This window comes from Cervus elaphus, chromosome 11 (assembly GCF_910594005.1).
Source record: "Cervus elaphus chromosome 11, mCerEla1.1, whole genome shotgun sequence".
Classification (NCBI taxonomy): domain Eukaryota; kingdom Metazoa; phylum Chordata; class Mammalia; order Artiodactyla; family Cervidae; genus Cervus; species Cervus elaphus.
The window spans coordinates 80,530,499-80,543,072 of record NC_057825.1 but is presented as its reverse complement, the minus strand read 5'-3'; positions in this window follow the sequence as shown (position 1 = coordinate 80,543,072).

The following is a 12,574-nucleotide window of genomic DNA, read 5'->3' as shown; positions in this document are numbered from 1 at the left end:
TGAGGATGTTGATGGCTAGCAAAAATATTTGTCCAAGAGACATGATACTAACTATTTGCATTCTGCTGTTGATCAATCGACGCCAGTCAGGAAAGAAAAGAAGACAAAGTCATACTTAAGGACAAAATGGGATTTTTACTCCAGTTCTCCAGAGAGGACACAGGGAGCTTGGCTGGACCTCGTGTGTGTGTGTGTGTGTGTGTGTGTGTGTGTTTATGTGTTAGTTGCTCAGTCGTGTCTGATTCTTTGCAACCCTATGGACTGTAGCCTACCGGACTCCTCTATCCATGGGATTCTCCAGGCGAGAATACTGGAATGGGTTGCCATTCCCTTCTCCAGGGAATCTTCCCCACCCAGGGACTGAACCTAGGTCTCCTGCACTGTTGGGACTCCATGGAGATTACCAAGACCAAGTTATCCTGAATGATCTAGAAGTAAAGCAGCCTCAAAGGTCAGTTTAAGTACTTCCACATCAGAGGTCAGACTTAGATCCTACTATTCTACAATGAGAAGAGGATAGGCATGCACACTAACAGGAAGTGCTGAAGGAAGGGATCGTGTGAGAGAGAGTCGGTATCTGGGGGGAGGAGTGAGCTCTTTTTAGGTTGTTGTTAGAGTCCTAGTCTTGAGAGAAAACATCTTAAGTGAGAAAGATTAATGTCTTAAATGAGAAAGATACTAGAGTCCCTGATAGCTTACCGTTTAACCCATATGTCCCAGATCACTTAACTCTTCAGTCCTAATGTGTGGAGAGAAAAGTAGTTCTAAGCACCACACCATGTGTCTTTCAACTTGCTATCTGACATGCTGGCTACTAGCTTAGCACAATGGCCAATAAACTGTCATTAGTTAGACACCATGAAGTATAGTGCCTGTGCTCACAGAGATGGGATTTCTTGACCCATTACTGGGAAAGAACTGATGAGCTCTTTGTGAAGGATGCTTAAACTCTACCCTAGGGGCCAATGTAAGTTTCTAGACATATTTCTGAATATTCAAATAATTTAGAATTAAATTTTTCTTGGCTTCAAAGGGTGAGAGAAGCACTATTATTATTTTTTATTTTGTTTTACCAAATGTTGTAGCATACTAGTTATAAGCTGGGAAGGTCATACATCTCGTTTGGCATGTAATAGTTTTAGTTAATTCCAATGCTGGCCCCACCTCCCCCAGTATTCTATTTAGTTTTTCATTTATCACATTAAAAATAGTAAGTTATTACTAGAAGTTGCATCAAAATAAACCAGAATGAAGTTATTATTCTTTGACTTTATACTTCTAGCTTCTGTCATAGTTTCATCTAGTAATGTTTGATATACATGTATAGTAAATAAAATTTTTAGCTTTAACAGGTCATGGAATCTTAAAGAACAGCAGTGACCCTTTCCTAGCACAAACCTTTACAGAATTAATCAAACATATTTCTCTGAGTTATTGGCTGGTAGGTAATTGCTGTTAAACTGAAGTGTGTGTTGATAGGAAAGACTAGGGAGCAGTATATTTTTCTGGGTTTATTTGATAATGGAAAAAAAATACTCTTTGTGCTTATGCCAGCCACTTTGTGCTAAAGCCAGTTGTGCTGTGACCTGTGTCATTGGTCTCAAGATGCACGAGGCCTCCAGACAACCAGGTAGCAGAATCAGTGGAAAATTATAGGCTATTTGTATGTGAAATATGTACAGGATATAGAGGATGAGTAGTTCAGCCATAGAGTTTATAGACAACAGTATGAAATATAGTAGTTTTGTAATGTAAACCTACATTATTTGTTTTTTATCTTTTTGAAAGATACTATTTAAAGCAATGATGAGCTTGAAAATTGAAAATGCTGGAAAAATAAAAAAGGAGTACTATATTTGTACTTCTCAAGAAAGTCAATTAATGCTAAATTGACAAATAATTTGTCAACATTTACTGTTCTTTGAGGGTGTGGTGATGTCAGTGAACACAAGAAACAAATCTGCTGAATAAGCCTTTGCATCTACTTCAAAAGATAATAATTATTTTAAGAAAATTTCCAAGAGAATAATTTTACACATGGAACTGCATGAGGTACATTTTGTATCACTGTATTACTTTTCTTTTTGATCAAAGAGTTGTTTTTATAAATGTCACTAATTTTTAATTTTAGGTTTTCTTGTGTGTGTTTGAAAAGCATTAGCATATTAGTTCTATTAGAGGAAATATTTGGCAGCATTAAATGATGTCAGTATTGTTTCAGTCATCTGATTCCAAAGAGGAAATAAATTCCCCAAATAAATCAATTTTTAATTCAATTCATAGAGTCCAAGTAATATTTTAAAACTTCATTTAATAAAAGGTGAAATGTGTTGCAATTATGTAGATGCTGGGTTTTCCAGATGGCGCTAATGGTAAAGAACCCGCCTACCAATGCAGGTGACACAAGAGACACTGGTTCAATCCCTGGGTCGGGAAGATCCCCTGGAGGAGAGCATGACAACCCACTCCAGTATTCTTGCCTGGGGAATCCCATGGACAGAGGAGACTGGTGGGCTATAGTCCATAGGGTTGCAAAGAGTTAGACATGGCTGAAACAACTTGGAACACACATATAGATGCTATTGCTAAGTTTTGAAACTGAAACTTCTAAATTTTGATTGTGTTTTGAAATTTTGGGAAACTTTAACTAATGAGTAGAAGCCAAAAAATTTCAACCTTTGAAGTTTTAGTCAATTGAAGTATTGTGAAAAAACTAACAAGAGTATATTGAAATATATCCTTACAAAAACAAGGAGGAATGGAATCAAGCACAGGGGGCAAAGTATAACATTTAATAGTAAAATTACATAATTATGCTCTGTGATGTATCTTGACTTTGGGGAAAATGTATGATAGAGCTCATAGTTTTAATTGGATTCATGTCTATTCTGAGAAAGCCTTTCTTTTGTGGCAACTAAATTTTGCTAAATATTCAAATTAGTCATAAATAAAAATAATTTAATGATTCTAGACTAGTAAACATATTTTTAAAAAATTCTCTGAATGAAGGTATGTGTGACAATATTTGAGCTAAAAGTTTTATGCATTTTTAACTAAAAATTGAGTTAAGAATATTCTTTTTGCAAAATTTGCTCTGTGTTTGCCAGATATCTCAGCACCTATTGTGAATGAATTTACAGTAAAAACTCTTATGCTCTATATAGAGAGTCAATTGAAGATCTCAAGAGATAATTTCAACTCATTAATCACAAATGACTCATTGAGAAAGATTATACCAATTTGATGAAAAATTTAAAATGGTAAAACAATATGAAAAATAAATTCTTTAGGAAAAAATTCCTAATGTTACAGTGTTAAGAGAGATAGAGCCAAGAAACTGACTCAGAAGCACTGTGACAAAGTGCCAAGATTATTCTGATTATATATTTTGAAAATATATTTTTGATTAGTATAAGTATTTTGTTATAGTATTTACTGTTTATATGAATATTTATAACATTTTATGTTACTTTCACTTTAGAAAATTTTATCAAATGCATCATTGTATGTCTATCAACATCATAAAACTATTTTTCTATGAAAAATATTATACCATTGAACAGTTTTTATTATTTTCAGTGCATCCTTTCACTTTCAAAACTGTTCAAAAGACAAGAGAAATCTCTAGAGTCCAATTTCCTGAGCCAAATATCGTGTTCTGCCTCTCACTATGTTTGAGAATTTCAGTAAACTATTTAAAGTGACTCCATTTCTTTATTTGTAAAAATGGAGATATAAAACACAAATTTCCTAGGGTTGTGAGGATTAAATTAGTGACTAATTGAATGTTATCATCATCATCACTGTCCTCATTGTCTTTAAAATTCTTATGAAGATGGCATAATTTTATAACTTACTTGAAATTAATGAATATCAGCAAAGGGTCCAGTGTATATGGCAAAAAGAGAGAGAGAAAGGAAAAGAATGTTAGGAAAAATAAGTTACAAATAAAATATGGAAAAATCATTTGGCACTTTTTATAACAGGTTGGTGTTTTTCAGAAATATTAGTGCTTTTATTTAAATGTGTAAATGGGGTTATTTTTTTCTCCGTATGTGCCAGATAAATGTTTTTATGTCAAAATTATCAATAGAAATCAGTGAACTAAGATGGACTGGAATAGGTGAATTTAACTCAGATACCATTATATCTACTACTGTGGGCAGGAATCCCTTAGAAGAAATGGAGTAGCCCTCATAGTCAACAAGAGTCTAAAATGCAGTACTTGGATGCAATTTCAAAAACGACAAAATGATCTCTGTTCGTTTCCAAGGCAAACCATTCAATATCACAGTAATCCAAGTTTATGCCCCGACCAGTAATGTTGTAGAAGCTTAAGTTGAACAGTTCTGTGAAGACCTACAAGACCTTCTAGAACTAACACCCCCAAAAGATGTCCTTTTCATTATAGGGGACTGGAATGCAAAAGTAGGAAGTCAGGAAACACCTGGAGTAACAGGCAAATTTGGCCTTGGAGTACAGAATGAAGCAGGACAAAGGCTAATAGAGTTCTGCCAAGAGAATGCACTGGTCATAGTAAACACCCTCTTCCAACAACACAAGAGAAGACTCTACACATGGACATCACCAAATGGTCAACACCGAAATCAGATTGATTATATTCTTTGCAGCCAAAGAAGAAACTCTATACAGTCAGCAAAATAAGACCGGGAGCTGACTGTGGCTCTGATTATGAACTCCTTACTGCCAAATTCAGACTGAAATTGAAGAAAGTGGAGAAAACCACTAGACTATTCAGGTATGACGTAAATCAAATCCCTTAGGACTATACAGTGGAAGTGAGAAATAGATTTAAGGGACTAGATCTGATAGACAGAGTGCCTGATGAACTATGGACAGAGGTTCGTGACATTGTACAGGAGACAGGGATCAAGACCATCCCCATGGTAAAGAAATGCAAAAAAGCAAAATGACTGTCTGAGGAGGCCTTACAAATAGCTGTGAAAAGAAGGGAAGCGAAAAGCAAAGGAGAAAAGGAAAGATATACCCATTTGAATGCAGAGTTCCAAAGAATAGCCAGGAGAGATAAGAAAGCCTTCCTCAGTGATCAATGCAAAGAGATAGAGGAAAACAATAGAATGGGAAAGACTAGAGATCTCTTCAAGAAAATTAGAGATACCAAGGGAACATTTCATGCAAACATGGGCTCAATAAATAGTAGGGACCTAACAGAAACAGAAGATATTAAGAAGAGGTGGCAAGAATACACAGAAGAACTGTACAAAAAAGATCTTCATGACCCAGATAATCATGATGGTGTGATCACTCACCTAGAGCCAGACATCCTGGAATGTGAAGTCAAGTGGGCCTTAGGAAGCATCACTATGAACAAAGCTAGTGGAGGTGATGGAATTCCAGTTGAGCTATTTCAAATCCTGAAAGATGACATTGTGAAAGTGCTGCACTCAATATGCCAGCAAATTTGGAAAACTGAGCAGTGGCCACAGGACTGGAAAAGGTCAGTTTTCATTCCAATCCCAAAGAAAGGCAATCCTAAAGAATGCTCAAACTACTGCACAATTGCACTCATCTCACATGCTAGTAAAGTAATGCTCAAAATTCTCCAAGCCAGGCTTCAGCAATACATGAACCGTGAACTTCCAGATGTTCAAGCTGGTTTTAGAAAAGGCAGAGAAACCAGAGATCAAATTGCCAACAATTGGATCATCAAAAAAGCAAGAATATTCCAGAAAAACATCTATTTCTGCTTTATTGACTATGCTAAAGCCTTTGATTGTGTGGAGCACAACAAACTGTGGAAAATTCTGAAAGTGATGGGAATACCAGACCACTTGACCTGCCTCTTGAGAAACCTGTATGCAGGTCAGGAAGCAACAGTTATAACTGGACATGGAACAACAGTCTGGTTCCAAATAGTAAGAGGAGTACATCAAGGCTGTATGTTGTCACCGTGCTTATTTAACTTATATTCAGAGTACATCATAAGAAATGCTGGGCTGGAGGAAGCACAAGTTGGAATCAAGATTGCTGGGAGAAATATCAATAACCTCAGATACACAGATGACACCACCCTTATGGCAGAAAGTGAAGAAGAACTAAAGAGTCTCTCGATGAAAGTGAAAGAGGAGAGTGAAAAAGTTGGCTTAAAGCTCAACATTCAGAAAACTAAGATCATGGCATGGTCCCATCACTTCATGGAAAATAGATGGGGAAACAGTGGAAACAATGACTGACTTTATTTTTTTGTCTCCAAAATCACTGCAGATGGTGATTGCAGCCATGAAATTAAAAGACACTTACTCCTTGGAAGGAAATTTATGACCAACCTAGACAGCATATTAAAAAGCAGGGACATTACTTTCTCAACAAAGGTCCATCTAGTCAAGGCTATGGTTTTTCCAGTAGTCATGTATGGATGTGAGAGTTGGACTATAAAGAAAGCTGAGCGCTGAAGAATTGATGCTTTTGAGCTGTGGTGTTGGAGAAGACTCTTGAGAGTCCCTTGGACTGCAAGGAGATCCAACCAGTCCATCCTGAAGGAGATCAGTCCTGGGTGTTCATTGAAAGGACTGATGTTGAAGCTGAAACTCAAATATTTTGCTTACCTCATGCGAAGAGCTGACTCATTTGAGAAGACTCTGATGCTGGGAAAGATTGAGGGCAGGAGGAGAAGGGGATGATAGAGGATGAGTTGGTTGGATGGCATCACCGACTTGGTTTAGGTAGACTCCGGGTTTAGGTAGACTCCGGGAGTTGGTGATGGACAGGGAGGCCTGGTGTGCTGCAGTTCATGGGATCGCAGAGTTGGACATGACTAAGTGACTGAACTGAACTGAACTGATGATAGATGCATTCAATGCTGTAAGATAATTCCAGTAGTCAAGTTATTACTGTAAAATACTGTTTATTAGAAAAAAGAAGAGAAATAGCAAATCACACATGGCATTTCATAGTCTTTGGCTAAGAAAGATTGCTTAAATAATAGAGACTTCGGGAATAGTTACTATTCCTGATTAGGCATATGATTATAGAAGTTATATGTTTTCCTTGTACATGTAACAGTTAAATAAAAGAATGTTTGTAGTAGAAAGGAATACTTGCCAAATTTTTCCTTGTGTAGATATCTCAATTCAAAATAACTTTCTTTTCACTTAGTTCTATTTCTCTTTTTCTGTTAATAAATAAAATGGTATTTGTATTTTACAACTGTAATTAAAATTTGCTAGTTTTATGTTTTATTTTACAAACCTAACTTATATGAGCTGAATTTTTGATTGAGGTCTTAATAAAAGTCTTTAAATAATTAGTGTTCAAAGCAAAAGTATAAAGAAAATTACTATTAATTAGAATGCTTACTTTATCTATTCCTTTATGCTTGCTTTGCTTCAGTCCTGTCCGACTCTTTGCAGCCCTATGGACTGTAGCCCACCAGGCTCCTCTGTCCATGGGATTCTCCAGGCAAGAATACTGGATTGGGTTGTCGCGCTCTCCTCCAGGGAATCTTCCCAACCCAGGGATCGAACCAGTGTCTCTTGTGTCACCTGCATTGGTAGGTGGGTTCTTTACCACTAGCGCCACCTGGGAAGCATTCCTTTATGGACAGATACAAATTTGGACCTTAGCCATGAATTTTTATACAGAAGAGACGGTTTTAGAGAAACATAATACAAATTATTTATAAATCTTTAGTAAAATACAGCTTTCCCTGATAGAACTGCCAGATTGTATGTGTATGTGTGTGTGTGTATGTATGTATGATATCCTGCCAAATTTGAATGTTAGAAAAACAACTTGTAACTTTTTGTTTAAGTATGTTCCAAGCATTGAGTGGGACACATTCATATTAAAACATTGTTTATCTGAAATTAAATTTAACTGGCCTCCTTGTATTTTATCTGGCAACTCTACTTTCTTCATCCTGTATATTTAATTATGTACATGTATATATATATATTTATACACATACATACATATATGTGTGTATTTATTCAGATACTTTGGATTTCTTACTTGGAATTTTTTTTTTTTTTTACTTGAAATATAGTTAATTTAGAATGCTGTGTTAGTGGCAGGTATACAGTGATGTGACTCAGTTATATACATATATATGTATGTATATATATATATTTTTTTCAGATTATTTTCCAGTATAGGTTATTACACAATACTGAATATAGTTCCCTGTACTATCTAGTAGTAGGTCCTTGCTGTCTGTCTGTTTTAATATAGTAATGTATATCTGCTAATTTCAAACTCCTAATTTATCCCCTGTGTTCCTTTCTTCTTTGGTAACCATAAGGTCATTTTTTATGTCTGTGAGTCCATTTCTGTTTTGTAAATTAGTTTATTTGTATCACTTTTTTATATTCCACATACAACTGATATTATATAATATTTATCTTTCTCTATCTGACTTACTTCACTTAGTATGATAATCTCTCAGCCCATCCATGTTGCTGCAAATAGCATTATTTCATTCTTTTTTGTGACTAATATTCCATCATATATATTAATATATACCACATCTCCTTTACTATTCATCTGTCAATGGACATTTAGGTTATTTCCATGGCTTGGCTATTGTGAATAGTACTGCTGTGATCATAGGGGTGAATATAACTTTTTGAATTATATTTTTGTCCAGTTATATTTCCAGGAGTGGGATTGCTGATTCATATGGCAGTTCTGTTTCTAGGTTTTTGAGGAACTTCCCTATTTTTCTTTACAGTGGCTGCACCAATTTACATCCCCACCAACAGTGTAGGATGGGGATGGTTCCCTTTTCTACACCCTCTATAGCATTTCTTATTTATAGACATTTTGATAATAGCTGCTCTGACCAGTGTGAGGTGATACATCATTGTACTTTTGATTGGCATTTCTCTAGTAATGAGTGATATTAAGTATCTTTTCATGTGTTTGTTCAAGTTTTCTTTGAAGAAATGTCTATTTAGGTCTTCTGCCCATGTTTTTATTGGGTTGGATTTTTGTTTGTTTTCATTTTGATATTGAGCTATAGAAGCTGTTTGCATATTTTGGAAATTAATTCCTTATTGGTCACATTGTTTGCAAATATGTTCTCTCCAGACCATAGGTTATTTTTTCCATTTTGTTTATGGTTTCCATGGTTGTGCAAAAGGTTTCAATTTAATTAGGTCACATATGTTTATTTTTACTTTTATTTCTATTACTCTAGGAGACAGACCCCAAAATATATTGCTGTGATTTGTAAAATGGGGTGCTCTAAGTTTTCCTAAAGTATTTGGTCTTACATTTAGGCCTTTAATCCATTTTGAGTTTATTTTTGTATATTGTGTTAGGAAATGTTTTAATTTCATATTTTTACATGTCACTATGTCAGCAAATTTGGAAAACTCAGCAGTGGCCACAGGAATGGAAAAGGTCAGTTTTCATTCCAATCCCAAAGAAAGGCAGTCCTAAAGAATGCTCAAACTACTGCACAATTGCACTCATCTCACATGCTAGTAAAGTAATGCTCAAAATTCTCCAAGCCAGGCTTTAGTAATAGGTGAACCGTGAACTTCCAGATGTTCAAGCTGGATTTAGAAAAAGCAGAGAAACCAGAGATCAAATTGCCAGCATCCGTTGGGTCATTGAAAAAGCAAGGGAGTTCCAGAAAAACTTCTATATCTGCATTACTGACTATGCCAAAGCCTTTGACTGTGTGGATCACAACAAACTGTGGAAAATTCTTAAAGAGATGGGAATACCAGACCACCTGACCTGCCTCTTGAGAAATCTGTATGCAAGTCAAGAAGCAACAGCTGGAACTGGACGTGGAACAACAGACTGGTTCCAAATCAGGAAAGGAGTACATCAAGGCTGTATATTGTCACCCTGCTTCTTTAACTTATATGCAGAGTACATCATGAGAAATGCTAGGCTGGATGATGCACAAACTGGAATCAAGATTGCCAGGAGAAATATCAATAACCTCAGATTTGCAGATGATGCTATTCTTATGGCAGAAAGTGAAGGAGAACTAAAGAGCCTCTTGATGAAAGTGAAAGAGGAGAGTGAAAAAGGTGGCCTAAAGCTCAACATACAGAAAAATAAGATCATGGTATCTGGTCCCATAACTTCATGGCAAATAGATGGGGAAACTGGAAACAGTGACAGACTTTATTTTTTGGGCTCCAAAATCACTGCAGATGGTGACTGTAGCCATGAAATTAAAAGATGCTCACTCCTTGGAAGAAAAGTTATGACCAACCTAGATAGCATATTAAAAAGCAGAGACATTACTTTGCCAACAAAGGTCCGTCTAGTCAAAGCTATGGTTTTTCCAGTAGTCATGTATGGATATGAGAGTCGGACTATAAAGAAACCTGAGTGCTGAAGAATAGTTGCTTTTGAACTGTGGTGTTAGAGAAGACTCCTGAGAGTCCCTTGGGCTGGAAGGAGATCCAGCCAGTGCATCTGAAAGGAAATCAGTCCTGAATATTCACTAGAAGGACTGATGCTGAAGCTGAAACTCTAATACTTTGGCCACCTGATGCAAAGAACTGACTCATTTGAAAAGATCCTGATGCTGGGAAAGATTGAAGGCAGGAGGAGTAGGGGATGACAGAGGATGAGATGGTTGGATGGCATCACTGACTCAATGGACACGAGTTTGGGTAAACTCCAGGAGTTGGTGATGGACAGGGAGGCCTGGCATGCTGCAGTTCATGGGGTCGCAAAGAGTTGGATACGACTGAGCGACTGAACTGAACTGAACTGAACTGTCCGATTTTCCAGTACCACTTATTTAAAAGACTGTCTTTTCTTCATTGTATAATCTTGCTTCCTTTTTTGTAGATTAATTGGCCATAAGTTTGTGGATTTATTCCTGGGCTTTCTATCCTGTTCCATAGATCTATGTGTCTGTTTTTGTGCTAGTACCATACTCTTTTGATTACTGTAGCTTTGTGTCACAGTCTGAAGTCATGGAGTGATTCCTCCAGCTCTCTTTTTCTTTCCTCAGATTATTTTGGCTATTCAGAGTCTTTTGTGTTTCCATACTAATTTTAAAATAAGTTGTTCTAATTCTGTAAAAACATATCATTGGTAGTTTGATAGAAACTGCATGACATCTATAGATTGCCTTGAATATTTTGGTCATTTTAACAATATTGATTCTTCTAATCCAAGAACACTATATTTCTTTCCATCTGTTTATATCATCTTCAGTTTCTTTCATCAGTGTCTTTAGAGTACAGGTCTTTTGCTTCCTTGGATAAGTTTATTCCTAGGTATTATATTCTCTTTGGTGTGATGGTAAATGTGATTGTTTTCTTAATTTCTCTTTCTGACATTTAGTTGTTAGAGTATGAAAAAATCTTTTGATATAATGTAATGACCTCCACATACATACCTTCAAGTTACTTTAGCCCAGCATCTAATACTTGTAAAGAAAGAAAAGAAGAGGAAGTAGATGGGTGAGAGAGATTGAGAAACACAAAGCTAGTATTTATGGACTACAAAATCTGTCCAATTGAATTTTTTAAACAGTTCAAAGATTGTAGATTAATAAGCTTAGAAATCTACTCTAGGAGAAGAAAATAGACACATTATTTTATTGAGAATATAAAGTCAAAGAAAGCCTCAATAAACTAATGCTGAATTGAAATTCTTTGGAACTTGGTAGAATATTCTTTTAGCAAAATCAAAGTGTGAAAAATGTGTAAATTTCTAAGAAATAATAGTAGAATAAAGTGAAGAAAATCATAGAGTGGTATTTTTTGTTGTACTTTTCCAATTCCCTCATGATTAGGTGCTTTTATACTTTCAGTTGATGAGTACATAGTATGTTTATATAATAATAAATTTAATTGCTAACAGAAATTTAGATGCCATTGATAAAAGCAATTAGAGCAGTTTTCAAATGAGCATCTGATAGAGTATTCATTTCAAATAAAGGTTAATTCAGAATTCACACATGTCATCAACATGGTAATGTTTGTAAGCATAAAAATACAGCCTCTAAAATTATGAAAAGAAATTTTTTATCTCTTGAACTTGGTATGATTATCCACCTAACAAAAGAGAATCCATTTTAAATAAAATTGGAAAGGATTTCAGTGTTGCTTTATTTTTATCTTTTTTAATTAATTAATTTTTAATTGAAGGATAATTGCTTTACACAAATTTGTTGTTTTCTGTCAAACATTAACATGAATCAGCCATAGGTGTACATATGTCCCCTTCCTCTTGAAACTCCCTCCCATCTCCCTCCCCATCCCACCCCTCTAGGTTGATACAGAGCCCCTGTTTGAGTTCCCTGAAACATATAGCAAATTCCCATTGGCTATCTATTTTACATATGGAAATGTAAGTTTGCATGTTACTCTCTCCATACAGCTCATCCTCCCCTCCCCTCTCCCTGTGTCCATAAGTCTGTTCTCTATGTCTGTTTCTCCATTGCTGCCTTGAAAATAAATTTATCAGTACCATCTTTATAGATTATTTTGATTTCTTTTATATAAATCTTATAACTTTCTTTTATCAGTATTATAATTTTAGAAAACTAAAACATTACAATATACTACATTTCTAGTAATAGTAATCATTAAATATATTTCAAAAGACC